At 49.7% G+C, this 11,421-nt stretch overlaps 1 protein-coding gene across 6 annotated transcripts in view; it reads left to right on the forward strand.

The window, feature by feature from the left end:
- Positions 1–335: 335 nt before the first annotated feature.
- The window catches only part of Pglyrp1 (peptidoglycan recognition protein 1), a 17,881-nt gene continuing 6,795 nt past the window's right edge, over positions 336–11,421 (forward strand). For 2 of the 6 annotated variants that reach the window (XM_029532242.1, XM_021219795.2), the window contains exons 1-4: positions 336–441; positions 561–636; positions 1,687–1,949; positions 10,235–10,356. The gene's annotated coding sequence lies outside the window, so the exon portion shown is untranslated. Of the gene's footprint in view, positions 442–560; positions 637–1,068; positions 1,186–1,668; positions 1,950–10,234; positions 10,357–11,421 lie in introns of all 6 variants that reach the window. The other 4 variants (XM_029532244.1, XM_029532246.1, XM_029532243.1 and 1 more) reach the window with 4 other exon arrangements.

The following is an 11,421-nucleotide window of genomic DNA, read 5'->3' on the forward strand; positions in this document are numbered from 1 at the left end:
TTTTTTTTTTTTTTTTTTTTTTTTTTGTAATTTACTTTTTTATTCACGTTACATCTGGATCACAGCCCACCCTCCCTCTTCCCCTCCCAGTAGTACCTTTACAAGTTCCGCCCCCTATTGCTGCCTGGCCCTTTAAGTTTTGAGTTCAAAGCTGAGGACTGATGTCGTGGCAAATCCCCTGATTGTTAGTTTCCTGAAAGAAGAAGAAAAAAAAAAAAGACTACACTTCCCAGCTCCCTTTGCAGGCAGGCAAAGTAAATCCGAAAGGGAGTGACTACTGGAGTACACACGCACGCACGCACGCACGCACGCAGTCATTTCCTCTCCTATTCAGGGTCACAGACAGGGTCACATCTTTTTCCTGCAGGTGTTCTCTCATCCACCCACGTGGATGGGACAATGTCCCGCTGCCGTGACTGAAAGAGGTCCCGACTCTTCGGGGTAAGATGCCTCTTTCTTCCTTTTAAGCCGCTTCCGAAATCTTACACTGATAATCTGGTTTTTCGTATCACAGTTACGTGTTGTGCATTAAATACCTGCCCCTGCTTGTATGTTTCCAGGACCCTTAGCGGAGGACAGCAGCCCTCATGGAGACAAGCAGAGTTCTGCAAAGCAAGAAGGAGCTGAAAAGCATTGGTGAGAGGGGGACACTGAAGTGTGAGGCTAGCGCCAGTGGTCCAGCAGAAGCATCACAAACCTAGTCACTTTCTGCATCTTCTCTGACTTCTCACGGAATGGCCACATTAATTTTGGCTTCCCTTACGAAAGCGAGCTGGCTTTCAAAAGTTTCCATGGTTATAAGCTTCCTCCAACAACATCAGTAGCTTCACATACTTTCCTTTGTTTCCCAACAAGAAAGAGCCAGACTGATCTTCCAAAGATGCAAAATCGCTCACATAACTCTCATCCCCTAAGTCCTCCTCTGTGGGTCGTCCCTAAGTGCCCTGGGAATGAAATGCACCCCCCTCCCCCATACACTCCAGTGCTTTCCATCCCAACAATTCCTCCCGCGTTCTTTAAAAGTTCCCGACTACTGGTCTTACCTCTTCTCCCCGCCCTCCCTCACAGCTAACCCTCCTCTGGGCCACCTTTCTCTTTTCCTGGCTGTTCTGGAAGGTCAAGCAGGAGAGATGTAAAGTGTGACTTTGGGACATCAGCATAAAACCCAGGATATCTATGCCGCTGGTAAATCATTGCGATTGCCACTGCTGTTAACAGAAGTAATCTGTGGGAGAGTGGTAGGGAGGCGGGGGGCGGGGCAGGAGGGAGCGGTGGGGGTGGCAAGGGAGGAAAGCAACAGAAACCATTAAGGGTTCAGCGGTTGCTTTTACTAGTACGCTGGTAAGGAAGCCCGGCAAATGGGAACATGGCGCCCTCTGGTGGAAAAAGGAGAGAACTGCGGTAACCCTGTGCGTCCTGACTCCCCGATGTCTCACACACACACACACACACACACACACACACACACACACAGAAATCCAGAAATCCCAGGGGTCAAAGGTAATAATGGTCCCAGAATTCTGAAGCTTCCAGGCAGCCAGAATAATTGTGTGAAATATAACATTTCATTTGTTAGTAGTAGTCCCTGGTTTTGTTTTTTGTTTTGTTTACTTACGTCTTTTCTCAACCACCAAGATCTGTGAAGACAGAAATCTCTCTTGTTTACAGCCTTTGTTCCTATAACAGGAGACTGGAGCACAGAGGAGTCTCTCAAGAACCAGAGGATGTGTGTGCCCCCACTGTGGATCAGACCCAAGACCCTAAGACCCAACATGGAGTTAGCAGCCGCTAGCCTCCTTCCAGAGGCTCCACAAGCCGCTTCCCTGAAGATGAAACCCGAAAGCTCCCTGTCTCTGGGTATGAAGAGAACAAGGACACAATTGGTGGGGTACCCAAAGATCTTCCCATGGTGGGACAGGAGGAATGGGGACTTGAACAGAAGGAAACAGGTGGGTTGTAAGTTAGGAATCAGCAACAGGTTTTCCCAAAGGCTCCATATTTCTAAACCGAAATATTTTATGTTGTCTTTGTTTTTAAACCATTGATGTATGTGAGTGTTTTGCCTGTAAGTATGTAGGTGTGCCACACAGGTGCATTCCTGGTGCCCAGGAGTTGAAGAGGAACAGGCTCCCCTGGAACTAGGATTACAAATTATTGTAAACTGCCATGTGGGTATTGGGAATCAAACCTGGGTTCTCTGCAAAGGCAAAAAGTGCTCATAACAGCTGAGCCATCCCCCAAATTTTTAACCCACAAATACTTCAACCCCACCAGGACGTTCATCCTTAAAGCATGGGAGGGTAGGAAAGCTTTTAAACAAAGGGTGCCGCCTATGTCTTGAAGGTAAGGGTAAAAACGGCCCTAGGAAGTACCTGTGTGGTACAGAGGTTGGGCAAGGACCAAGTTCCTTCTCTCAATAAAAAAGGAAGGAACGGTTACTGTTAAGTAAGTCTCCCAGATGTTAGGAAAGGTGCCTGATACCCTACACTCCTCCTTCCTGTGCCAACTCCCAAGAGAGCTGTGGTCCGCTGCAGAAGGAATCCATTGTGTGTTTTTGTTAGAGACAGGGTCTCTTGGAACCCAGGCTAGTCTTAACCTCCCTCTACACAGCCAGAGATGACTTTGAACGTGTGAGCCTCCTTTGTAATTAAAGGCATGGACCACATTACCTGGTTTATGGGATGCTGGATCTAATGTGGAAATGTCCTCCTACTTTTGCAAAAGGCTGGCAGTGCCCATGTGAAACCCATGGCCTTGGACATAATAGGCAGATGCACTACCACTGAGCCACGCCCCCAGCCCCTCACTGGGGGATTCTAGGCAGGGGCTCTACCACTGAGCCACACCCCCAGCCCCTCACTGGGGGATTCTAGGCAGGGGCTCTACCATTGAGCCATAACCCCAGCCTCTCATGAGTATCTGGGATTACAAGTGTGCACTACCATGCCTGGCCACTGAAGCATTAGTAAAGACACTGAAGAATACAGGCTTGTTAGGTCAGAAAATACATATTAAATGCATATCATTACACTGCATTCCCCAATTTTTTCTCTCCACTTGGAATTGGAATGTGTTGAAGCCTCCTCTGCCCCACACCCGATGGGGGTGTCAATCACTTCTTTAATTTTTTTTTTTTTTGAGGAGCAAGGAAAAAAGGGTTCATGTAGACTCAGACTGACCTCAAAACTTACTAGTTAGTGAGGATGCTCTTGAATCCCTGATATCCCTATTTCCACCTCCCAAATGTTAGTATTACAGACCACTTTAAACAAAGTTTTTCGAGCCAGGTGTGGTGGCACACGCCTTTAATCCCAGCACTCGGGAGGCAGAGGCAGGCGGATTTCTGAGTTCGAGGCCAGCCTGGTCTACAAAGTGAGTTCCAGGACAGCCAGGGCTGTACAGAGAAACCCTGCCTCGAAAAACAAAAAAAACAAAAAACAAAGTTTTTCTATTGAAATATTTTCTATTATGGTTGAGGCTCTGAGGTCAATACCCAGAACCATAAAAATGAATCAAAAATTAAAACATTTCTATTGTGGTGGCCTGACCTAGGTTTCAGTTTTAGCACCTAAAGCTGTTGGCCCAGAATCCTCTGTAACTTCTGCCCAGGGATCAATGCTCTAGCCTGAGCGGGTATCCACATTTATATGCACGGTTATAGTTAGGGTTTTACTGCTGTGAACAGACACCATGACCAAGGCAACTCTTATAAAAACAACTTTTAGTTGGAGCTGGCTTACAGGTTCAGAGGTTCAATCCATCATCAAGGTGGGAGCATGGCAGCATCCAGGCAGGCCTGGTGCAGGAGGAGCTGAGAGTTCTACATCTTCATCTGAAGGCTGCTAGCAGAATACTGGCTTCCAGGCAGTTAGCATGAGGGTCTTAAAGCCCACACCCACAGTGACACACCTACTCCAACAGGGCCATACCCTCTAATAGGGCCACTCCCTGGGCTGAGCATATACAAACCATCATATGCACATACCCACAAACAGAAATGCACACAAACTGGCACATATACATAGTCATGATGTTTTTTTCTTAATTAGTAGGTATAGTGGTGTACAACTTTAATCCCACCTTGATATCTGTGAGTTCGAGGCCAGCCTGGTCTACATAGGGTGTACCAGGACAGCCAGGGCTACACAAAGAGACCTTGTCTCAGTTTGTTGTTGTTGTTTTAATTAATTAGTTGGTTGGTTAGTTTGAAACCAGCCTGGTCTACATAGCCAATCCCAGGCTAGTCAGGACGACATGGTGACACCCCATCTCTCAAAAATCATAATTGTTAATTTGAAATTGTCAAATGTCTGCTGCTAACTGTGTGTAGTGGCTTGTTATGTTGTGTTTGGCTTTCCAACTGTACTAATTTTGTGTCAACTTGACACAGGCTGGAGTTATCACAGAGAAAGGAGCTTCAGTTGGGGAAATGCCTCCATGAGATCCAGCTGCGGGGCATTTTCTCAATTAGTGATCAAGGGGGGAGGGCCCCTTGTGGGTGGTGCCATCTCTGGGGTGGTAGTCTTGGGTTCTATAAGAGAACAGACTGAGCAAGCCAGGGGAAGTAAGCTAGTAAGGAACATCCCTCCAAACTGTATATGAATGAAAAGAGTGTTTTACGCTGCAGAGGTCCAGCATGCTAGGATCTCCCATTATCAGACTAGAGAGACACCCAAGTGAGCTTACAGCCCTGATTTAAAGGAATCCCAGGGTAGGTGACCTCTATGTTAATCTGTTGGGTCCATCTGTACGGACATTCCGTTACTGGGATGTGGGGGCTGGAAACTCTGAGGAGGTCTGGGAACTGGGACTGAGGAAGTAGCTAAGGAAGAAGTCTGGAAACTGGAGTTGACCCATCGTCCTCACTTCAGGCCAGGCGGCTGGGGCATTCCATTTCCCGGGCATGAAGGCTGGAGTCTATTAGGAACTGATTTGTCTGGGCTTGTGTGGACTTGCCCAGCTTTTAGGCCTCATCTCCTGGACTGCCAACGTGAAGCCTGCCGTGGAATCAGCCGAGCCTTCTCACTCTCCCCTTTCAGTCATGGGCCATCTCAAAGCCTTGAGATGTTTCAGAGGCCCCTACACCAGCAGCTCCAGCCAGCCCTATGTCAAGGAGAGAACCTGGTAACACGATGGGAATGGCCACCCTCTTAACTCAATTGTTTGCAGGCGCTAGCTGGTTGAAGACATAGCAACCTGCAGTTTTACTTACAACCAGGCTATAAATGCAGGGAGAAAGTCCCAAGGAAGTACTGGCAGTTAGGCAGCGTGGGAGGGGCCTCCCATATAGGATTCCAAAAAGGGGAGAGGACCTAGAGTATAGGTATATTCCTAGTTCTATATAAGGTATAAGGTAGGAGACACACCCAGTCACTACCAGTTTCAGGGGTCAATTTGGTCAAGGCCTCCTTCAGGGTACAATTTATCCTCTCTATTTGCCGTGAACCCTGAGGTCTGTATGTACAGTGTTGTGGCAGGAGTTTCCCTGTCCAATTACATTAAAATAATGGTGCAGCGGGAGGCTGTGGTTGGAGGGAAAAGGGAGGCGGAGCAAAGAGTTGCAGGGACAGAGAGCGACTCAGAGGAGGGAGGAGGAGAAGCCAAGATGGAGGCGGACGGACAGAAAGAAGATCCTGATCCCACGTGGTTTTAGTAGCCACCGGTAGTTACGAATATCATATAGGGATCAAATAATTGGGCTAGCTTGTCCGATCTAGGTGGGCAGCTTGTGCCATTATCAATCGGCTCTGAAATTATTGTGTGGGCACCTTGTGAGTTGAGAATTTATTGTTACGTAAATCTGACTTGTTAATTATAAGCTTCTAGAGTTTTTCTTCTGCCCGGTTACTGGGTGTATGGCGGCTGACCACAGGGTGGACGGTGGTGTGGGGCTGGCGTGACAGCGAAGGGAACCTGGGAGCTCCAGCCCCGCCGAGAGTTGGCAGATAGAGTGGCTGGATGGAGTGTGGGAACTTGGCGGTTCTTTTTTAATCTCCCATATCACAATGTAATTTCCTCAGAACCTATGCTAGAGATTGAGTTACCTGAGAGATGAGTGTTGGTCCATTGTCAGACCCAAGCAGGGTAGGCAAGCCATGCCCGGACAGGATGTCTTCCAGAGGCTTCTTTGCTACTATATTAGCAGTCCCCTTCTTTGTAAGGTAGGCTTCTACCCATCCTGAAAAGGTAGCTATAAAAACTAGCAAGGACTTACATCCACATGTTCCTGGGTTTATTTGTATATAATCAATCTCTTTTCCAATTAGCCCCTGGCTGTTGACCCCTGGTTCTGGTTCCTGGAGTGGCTCCTTGATTGGGGCCTGAGGAGTTCACAGCCTGGCAGGTGGCACAGTCTGAGGTTACCTGATCAACCCAGTGTCCTATGTCAACTATTTCGTACCTTGTCTGTCCCTCACAGCAGTTCCTTCAGCTTTCAATGTCTAGGTGAGAAGCTTGATGAATCTGACGGAGCTGCTTAGCAAACTCCTCAGGTCAGATGGTGCAGCCTTCAAAGGTCAGCAACCGTCGTCTCTTCTGTAAACGCCTTGGTGTTTCCCCGGATGTCCTTTGTCTTCAGCATTCAGGGATGGCTAGGAGCACAGAGAACAGCAAAGCTACCAGGATGTCAGCAGTGGAAGCTTGGGTGGCCTCCTTTTCGGCTTTTTCAGCTAGCCTGTTCCCTTGAGCTACTGTTGATGTCCCTTTCTGATGCCCAGGGCAATGAATTATGGACACTTTGTGAGGAAGCCATGATGCCTCCAATAAAGCAAGTATTCCTTCTTATTTTTGATGGGCTTTCCTTCAGCAGTCAGTAATCCCATCTGCTGTCAGTGACATGCTAGCTAGCTGTTGCTCCTGCCAGTTTGAAAGCCTAGGTTAGAGCCTTTAGTTCAGCTTTCTGGGCTGAAGTTCCCAGCAGCAAAGCAGTTGCCCAGATAACAGAGTCCCAGTCCATTCCCACCGCCCCTGCATGCCTGATTCCATTCCGGATAAAGCTGCTCCCATCTGTGAAGTAGATACGTTCCACATCTGACCAGGGTATGTCAGTCAAGTCTGGCCTGATGTTCTGGGTGTGCCCCTGAACGACGGAGCACTCATGCTGCCCATCTGAGGACGGGTCAGCTAGCAGGGTGGCTGGGTTGAGGGCATGTGATGGGTTATAGCTTATGCGAGGGGGATTCAAAAGTAGAGCCTGAAAGTGGATCACTCTGGTGTTGGACAGCCACCTGCTGGGTGGATTCTTCAAGGCCCCCCTCAATAGAGGGGTGGTGGTGGTGATAACAAGTTCCTGCCCCCATGGTTATTTTGTCAGCATCCTTGACTAGCAGGGCAGCGGCAGCTATCCTTGGACCACAGGGTCCAGCTTCTTAGATAAATAAGCCACAGGTCTTTTCTATGGTCCCACTTTGGGTAAGCACCCCCTTTGCTGTCCCATTTCCCTGATCCATGTACAGTTGGAAAGTTTGTGAATGTCCAGGAGGGCCACAGCCAGTGCACCTCCAATATGCCTAAGAAGAATGAGCCTCTTCTTAGAGTCTTAAGGCGTGTCCATCTCAGCGGTCCATTCTCTGCTGGGCCCCTGGTGGCCTCATGTAACAGTTTGGCTATCTCAGTGACCCTGGCATCCAAAGTCTACAAAACCCGGCAGATCCCAGAAATTCCTGTACTTGCCTTCAGGTTGATGGAACTGGAATGCTAAGGATAGTTTACCTCCGGGGCATCTAACAGCATGCGTTGGCTGCCCCCCCCCCCACCTCCCTTGAATAAGTTCCCTAGATAGGTGATCTCAAGTCAACAATGCTGGACCTTCTTAGCAGATACTTGGTAGCCAAGTTGACTCAACTCCTATAGCAGGTCTTATGTGGTCTCCTGGCATGTCTCAAAGTTGGGGGTCCGCAATACATACTGGAGCCCAGTTATTTGGGGGTGGGCCTGCCAGTACCCACCAAAGTCCTCAGGCAGTGCCACCTCAAAGGTGGTGGGTAAGTTCTTGAATCCTTGAGGCAGGCATGTCCAGGTCCCTTGTTCCTTGAAGTCTCTCTCCAAGTCTTGCCATTCAAAGGCAAATAGAGGCTGGCTCTTGGGTGCCAGAGGCAGGCCGAAAAGCCATTCAGTGGCTGAAGCTTCCGAAGGGTGTCAGGGGCAGCATGGTTAACAAAAGCCATGCTCAGAGCTGACTGGTGCTCTCTGGCTTCTGGGTCAAAAAGCGTGTAGTTACTATAAGCTTCAAAACGTCTTTCTAGATGTTCCCTGGGGCTCTCATTCTTTCCCTGCATCACCTGGCTCACCTTAGGTAAATCTGTGGGCTGCCTGGCAGCCTCTTGGAGGCCCCCCATCACAATCTGGCAGTAGACACAGAGTCTCTCCTTACCTTCAGCAGTGTTAAAATCCCAGCGGGGTCAAATCAAAGGAAAGGCTGCATCGATGTTAGCCTGGACTTGAGTGGGCAGCCCATTTGCTCCTGGAACCAATTTCCTGGTGGCTCCCACAATCCTCTCTCTCCATCTCCTCTGTCGTGAAGAGGACCTGCAGCAGCTTGGTTGTCCCAGGCAGGCTGGCGAGTCAGCATCATTGAATCTAGAAGACCGGTGAGAGCTGATGATCTTTCTAAAACCGGGCAGCCCTGGAACTTCCAGTTGTAAAGATCTTTACTGACAAATGACACACGTCATAAACTGTCTCCCCTGAGCATCTGAGGGTCCTATAGCCCAGAGGGGTAAGGCCATTATTGAGTCGGCCCTCTGGGCAGTACGGGCCAGAGTGTGAGGTGGACTCCAAGTGGAAATCTGGAGAGTCACGTCACGGGAGTTGGGGGCTGCTCCTCTCTTGGCCTATGGAGGAGAACAGAAATCCTACTTGGGAGCAGAAAGGGGGCTTGACAAGGAAGGGGGTCAAGGCCGACCCTCCTCAGACCATCTTACTTGATAGGTGAGCCATTCTTTCCTGCAGTGTGCAGGCACGAACAACCAGATCACAGTCTTCTGAGACTCCACAAAGTCCTTAAAATGGTTCAGGACCAAGCCCAGTGGGGTGCTTTGTGCCTGTCCCAACCTAGGAATGAAACTTTTGTAGCCGGGCAGTGGTGGCGCACGCCTTTAATCCCAGCACTTGGGAGGCAGAGGAAGGCGAGTTTAAGGCCAGCCTGGTCTATAGAGTGAGTTCCAGGATAGCCAGGGCTACACAGAAAAACCCTGTCTCAAAAAAAAAAAAAAATTGTACAAGAGGACAAAAAGCACAGGATACACACATCGGACACAGAAGGACATTCCCTGGAAAACAAATATAAACCAAAAGGCTGTTTCAGACGGTCTTCCTCCCTGTGTGTGGGAGGCCCACAGAGCGACAGCCAGTTCGGAATCAGATGAGAACTAGCAAGTTCTTTCTCCAGCTTCTCGTAGGGAGTTTGGAGCGTCATTCATTGCCCCGGGCTGGGTGACAAAATACAGGTCTGCTTTGTCCCTCTCCAGATTAAACCCGAAACAAAAACACATACATGGACAAAAGACAGCCAGCTGACCAGTTCCTTCTTGAAATGTTTACTTCCTTTAGCTTCTGTTACAGGACACTGTCCTCGATTTCCTTCTACTTCTGTTCTCTCTCCCATCCTCCCCACCCCCACCCACCCGGCAGTGAGTCTTTGGGGGGGGGGGGGGTGTCAAAAAGCTCAAGAGTTCAGTCAGCCTCAGCTAGTCAGCAAATATGAAGCCAGACTGGAATGCCTGAGATTCTGCCTCAGAAACAAATAACTGCTAGGCTCCGTCCTTTAATCCCAGCACACACCCCAGAGGCAAAGGCAGGCAGACACCTGTGAGTCTGAGGTAGCGCGACTCAGGCCAACCAGGGCTACACAGTGATGCGAGGCCTCAGACCCTTAAACAGGAGCAATAAACAGCCTCAGAAACACACTTGGAGTCCTCTGTCCCCATGTGGAGGGACAATCTCTCACCGAGTGCTGGGAGCCCTGTCCCCCATTGTCTCCAGGTCCCAAGAGACTTGGGTATAGATTCTTTCAGTTTCTGGGCTCAAGGCTCTAAGTCACCAAGGTCCTGACTTCCCCTGTCAGCCCTGAAATGTGCATAGCTCACGGTGACCAGCACGTGTCCCAACTGCCAAGCAGACGCAGGGCTCCAGCTCCTGCTTCCCCACCTGAGTCCAGGCTCTGCACTGCCCTGCTTAATACTCCCTGGGGCATGCCACACAGGCAAGTCCAACTAAAGCAGATTTGGTTTCACAGGGGCCCTTTCTCTGGAGCCTGCCAGAGGGGACGGAAGAACACTGTCCACCATGGACAAGCCATGAATCTAAGTCCTTCTTTAACGCCTCTTGTTCCCTCTCCTCCTGTATCCAGGACCCCAGGTGAGTGATGCGTCACACATAACACGTACCCAGCAGTTACTAGGAGACTGAATTGATGTACGATGTGCAGTCCAACACCAAGTCATGGAACTCTTCCCTGATAGCTGTATGTGTGTCTGTGTGTGTGTGTGTGTGTGCGCCTGCGCACGTGCACATGAGAGAGACAGACAGACAGACACACCTGGAGCTGGACCTACAGGCAGTCCTGAGTGCCTGCCATGGATGCTAGAAGCAGACCCCTCTTCCAGAGCAGCCCATGCTCTTGGGAACTGAGCCATCTCTCCAGCCCCTCTTAACATTACCTTACTCGGAGTCACTGCTATTACAATTTCCACCCCCTCCCACCTGGATTTTGCTCTCTCGGCGTAAATTCTGGCCCTGTGTGCCCAAAGCTCAGATCTGACTTGGCCTTTTCTGAGTGTCATCCTAAACACTAGTAATATTCTTTTTTTAAGATTTATTTATTCTGTGTATGAGTATAGTGTTGCTGTCTTCAGACACTCCAGAAGAGGGCATCGGATCACATTACAGATGGTTGTGAGCCACCATGTGGTTGCTGGTTGCTGGGACTTGAACTCAGGACCTCTGGAAGAGCAGTCAGTGCTCTTACCCGCTGAGCCGTCCCTCCGGCCTCCGCTAGTAATGCTCTTCAGTCACTCATCAGATCCCTACAGTGAACTGCGGATGCCTCACTGCTGCTGACAGCATGTGCTTCCCTGATTCCAGATGTGTCCGACTACCATCAAAACCCTCACCTTCTTGCTACATGTGTAGTCTACTCTGCTCCCATGGGGACCCTGTAGAACTGCCAAAGAGAAGAACCTTAAGAAACCTTAGTTTTAATATTATAAAGCAGAACTTGGGGCATATCTCAGTGGTAGAGCCCCTGCCTAGAATCCCCCAGTGAGGGGCTGGGGGCGTGGCTCAGTGGTAGAGCCCCTGCCTAGAACCCCCAGTGAGGGTCTGGGGTGTGGCTCAGTGGTAGAGCCCCTGCCTAGAATCCCCCAGTGAGGGGCTGGGGGCGTGGCTCAGTGGTAGAGCCCCTGCCTAGAATCCCCCAGTGAG

Source organism: Mus pahari, chromosome 19 (assembly GCF_900095145.1).
Source record: "Mus pahari chromosome 19, PAHARI_EIJ_v1.1, whole genome shotgun sequence".
NCBI lineage: Eukaryota > Metazoa > Chordata > Mammalia > Rodentia > Muridae > Mus > Mus pahari.